Source organism: Triticum dicoccoides, chromosome 3B (assembly GCF_002162155.2).
Source record: "Triticum dicoccoides isolate Atlit2015 ecotype Zavitan chromosome 3B, WEW_v2.0, whole genome shotgun sequence".
Lineage (NCBI taxonomy): Eukaryota > Viridiplantae > Streptophyta > Magnoliopsida > Poales > Poaceae > Triticum > Triticum dicoccoides.
In genome coordinates, this window is record NC_041385.1 from 681,741,453 (window position 1) to 681,746,368 (window position 4,916).

Genomic DNA, 4,916 nt, shown 5'->3' on the forward strand with positions numbered 1-4,916 from the left:
TCCAAGGGAGAAAGGACCATCCCTAGGAACTGTGCCCTATACGCAGAGGCCGCCGAGTATTGCCCACAGGTCGTGTGTTTCCAAAGGATATCATCTTCGTTGAGCTCGTCAAGCTAGACCTCATTTAGTATCAACCATAGAGCGAAGAATTGTGTGATGTGCTCGACAGAGACATTGGTAGGGGGGTTTATCTTGAGAATCCAAGCGTTGTGCTTCATGGCCTCCCTCACCTTCCAATTCTTTCTCTTGGAAGCTTCATAGATGAGCGGGGCAATGTCTTTAGGCTTTCGCCCAAGGAGCCAAGGAGAGTCCCAAAAGGGGGTCCTCGCACCGTTACCAACGGTGATGGTGGTGGAAGCATAGAAAAAGTTGAGGTCCTCCTCATTACATGGGTTTCCCATTCCCACCCACATCTTAGTGGGCTCCTTCCATTCGTACCACGGCCATCGCAAACGGAGAGCCCTCGTAAACTTGTCAGTGTTGAGTAGCCCAAGGCCTCCGTACTCTAGTGGCCGGCAAACATACTCCCAATTCACCTTGCATTTGGCCCCCGTTGTCTTGTCCGAACCGGACCAAAGGAAAGCTCTCTCGAGCTTGTTGACGCTGTGAAGTATGGTTGGTGGGATGACCAACGGGGTGGCGGGGTAGACCACTTGGGAAGTGATCACGGACTTGACAAGGGCCGTACGTCCAATGGTGGTGATGTTTTGGCCATCATACGTTGATAACTTGCTTGCAACTTTGTCCATGAGAAATTGGAGATCCACCAACTTTAGCTTCCAAATAGAGAGGGGGAGCCCCAAGTATCGCAGTGGGAAAGAGGTCCGTGTAGCCGGCAAACTTTGAGTTAGGCGACCCAAATCCAGGTGGTTGCAACGAATGGGCACCACCGAGCTTTTTCGGAAATTGGTGCAAAGGCATGTGACCTCCCCGAACCCCTTCAAAATGCTTGTCAGGTTGTCAACATCCTTTTTGATCGAAGCCAAGAAGACAGCCGCATCGTCCGCATAGAGGGAGGTCCTCAACATGGCTCCTTGCCCCCTGATTCTATGTAGGAGACCCCTCTGAGTTGCCACATCTAAGATTTTTTGTAGTGGATCGATGGCGATGACGAATAGGAGCGAGGACACGGGGTCTCCCTGCTGAAGGCCCTGCCCATGCTTGATGGGGCTGCCGGCAATGCCATTGAGGACGATCCTCGAGGAAGAGGTGCTAAGGAGGGCTGCGATCTAATCCCTAAATTTGCTCGAAAATCCTCGCCTTTGGAGGAGATCAAGCAAGTATTCCCACTTAACGGAGTCGAAGGCCTTCCGAATATCAAGCTTGAAGAGGAGTGAGGGGGTCTTCCTCGCATGGAGGCGTCGAGCAAGATTGCGAACATACAGAAAATTGTCATGGATGCTTCTTGTTTTGATGAAGGCTCTTTGGGCGTTGGAGACGAGATTTTTCATATGGGGGCCAAGTCTCAAGGCGAGCACTTTCGCAATAATCTTCGCGATCGCATGGATGAGGCTAATGGGTCTATAGTTGGCGATTCCCTCCGCCCCATCCTTTTTAGGCAAGAGGACCACATTTGCGGAGTTGAGCCACTGGAGATTTGACGTTTGCAGGGAGTCGAAATGTGAAATGACCGTCATTAGGTCGGTTTTGATAATGCCCCAACATTTCTTGAAGAAGAGGCCTGTGAAGCCATCTGGCCCCGGCGCCTTGTTGCTAGGCATGTCATTGATCGCTTCAAGAACCTCACACTCAGCCATTGGAGCGCCAAGGCCATGCAAGTCAAGTGGTTCCAAATTAAGCTCCTCCCAATTGAAATCTTTGCGACTAGGGGGCCTCTCTTCATGACCTTGGAGAAGTGCTCGTGGATTAGCTTTTCTTTGGCGCCGTGCTCGGTGACCCACCCATGCGCATTCTTGATCCTATGAATATGATTTTTCCTCCTCCTTGCATTAACTCGGCGGTGAAAGAATTTGGTATTTGCATCACCTTCTTTAAGATTGGAAATTCTTGCACATTGCTTCTTACGCGATCTTTCTAGCACAGCCAAGGCAATGACCCTTCTCTTGAGCCTAGCCCGGAGCTCAAGTTCGTCGGCGGAGAGGAGTCTATTCTCTTGAGCGATGTCAAGGCGAAGGATCACCAAAAGCGCGGCCTGGTGGTGAATTTTTGCCTTCGAGAAAAGGCCCCTACTCCATTCGGAGAGTCGGAGTGCAGTCTTTTTGAGTTTGTGGTAAAGCACTTGGTATGGCTCGGTGTGGTCAATCCTCTCATTCCACGCCTTTTGGACCACCTCTTCAAACCCGGGCATGGATGCCCAAAAGTTTTCAAACTTAAAGACCCAAGGTCTTCTTGGCCCCTTGTCATCGGCAAGTAGAAGCGGACAATGGTCGGAGAGGGAGGATGAAAGTGCATTAAGTACATGGGTGTTGAAGGTTGTGTCCCAATCGGCGTTGCGGAAAAAGGAGTCTAGCTTGCACAAGGTTGGGTTCGTCCTCTCATTGCTCCAAGTGAAACGCCGGTTCTAGAGGTGGATTTCTTTGAGCTCACAACTCTGGAGTGTTGCCCTGAAACGGTTTATCCTGCTTCGGTTGACATTTCTCTTATTTTTATCTCGCGCCTGATAGATTTAGTTAAAATCACCGGTGGTAAGCCAGGCCGTCCCTAACGGTGGCTTCTCAGCCAGCAACTCGGCAAAGAAAGCATCTTTGCAAGAGTGGTCCGTGGGGCCATAAACGGTCGTGATTTTGAAAAGCACGTCAGTCCCTCGCACCCGGACCATGGCGGAGAGGCAATATGTCGTGAAGCTGATGCCAGAAACATCCACAAGGAGATCATCCCAGAGCATCAAGATGCCACCCCTAGTGCCCGAAGCAGGTCTTTGCGCGAAGCTACGCAACCTGTGCCCGCCCAAAAAAGCTGTTGTGAATTGGTCGACGTTGCCGAGCTTAGTCTCTTGTAGGCACACGATATGGCACGACGAGGAGGCAATCGTTGCATTTACCGTAGATCGTCGGTCAGGGCAGTTTAGACCCCTTATGTTCCAACTGAGGAAGTTAATTGGTTGCTCTATCATGAAAATCAGAGAGCACCTTGAGGACTGTCTTCCAAGAAGCAGTGCAAACGGACACAACACTTTGCATTCTAAAGGTCACAGGAACATAATCCACTACCGATACATGGCCACATGCCAGCACAACTCTTGCTCGAAACACGTTGAGCACCCCATACACGGGCCAAACACACAACATGACATAGTCTTGTGCTAACATTAAGAAACTATGGTCCCAGGTAGACAGCAACAGCAAGCGCTCAGGCATTAGCCAGCTGAGCCACGGTGCCGCTGTCGTTCGACTCCAGGTCGAGAGCACCATCACCTCCATGCGCAATGAGGGCCTCCTCCATCTCTTGAAGTATATGACCTCGAGGAGAAGAAAGAAGAGAGGGTTTCTGAAGCCATAGCCGCTCTGAACCCCAGCACGCTGCCTTCCGCCAACCCTCCGTTTACAATCGTTCAGCTCCTCTCCAGCTACGCCTCCAACGTCAGGGAATCTCAGCTTCTTTGCGATGGAAAGGCTTAGGGGGCTGCAGCTTCCTGATGGTACCTTCCTCGCGCGTGGGCAACTGGGCATTGATGTAGTTCTATGATTGAAGTATTCAGGTGTTGATCGTCGAATATTCGCGTTGTTGAGCAATGATCGATCCCTTGCGTCTGTCTTGAATAAAATTAGCTGATCGATTCTAGTACTATTTCGTATTGTGCGATCCAAGTATTTTACATCATGTTTTGAACGTACCCATTGCATAATCAAAGTTCGCCTTCAGCTTCTTAATTAGTAGCCGTATGTTTGTTCTTTCCTGGCTTGTACCGCTGAGTGATGCAGTGTTGTGCCTTTTGGCAGTAGGAAATCTTGTTTTCTTTTTTACTTTGCCGTTGTTCATAAGTTGTGCTTACAAACTTTCAGTCATGCATGCTTACAGTACAGTACTGAGTGTCAGACCGGGGTACCCATTTTCTTTAAACCAAATTTTATTACCATGATTCTAAAAACTGTTCTCTGGATTCAGACTATTGAGTGCAACAGTCGTAAGGCTATTGTATCTTTTTATTAAGTAAAGGACTGTGCTAATGACCAGTCGACTGGTCGTTAGCAACAGATCCGCACGATTCCACCCACGTACGATCGCTCTGATTTTCCTGGCGCTACATCGATCCACCGCGTCTTTTTTTTTTCTAGCGCAATAAAAACAATTGGCGGAAGTGGGATTCGAACCCACTACATCTTGGTAGCCTACGGTAGCTTGCAACCACTCGATCTAGATTGAGCTAGTGATTAGACTTACACATTTGTTTCCTATGTATAGTACAGGAAACATGTTTTTTCAGTTTTTTTCCTTCAATTTATGTACTGCACAATTTTCACGGATGAATATATGGTGTCTCCATGCCCTTCATGTTATACTAGTTACCTAGAATTTATCGGGGGGATGTTTCTACACTTATTTTAACTGAAACAAAAGTTACCGGGTGCTCATACGTAAGTTATCAAGTGTGTGACGTGTAAATTATCATGTTATCGGGGTATATTTTTAATAAAAAAATCGTTGAGTCAGAATTATCAGGAGGCTTGCGCATAAGTTATCAGGTCTGTAATGCGTTAAAAAAACCATAACACACGCCAATAACTCTCTATAAAGAGCATGGTAATTATACGCCACGAACCTGATAACTCGCCCACAGACACTGCGGTAACTTTGGGCCCAGAGAAAAAAAAATCTGGGAAAAAATTACCCCCTGTGCCAAAGTTATTTCCTCCCTTGCGCTGACCTTCTCTTTTAAAAACTTGGAGCAAATGGTTTTGTGAGATGTGTGAGTTACCAACCCTCCCCCCCCCCACACTCCATCGCCAAAGTTATCA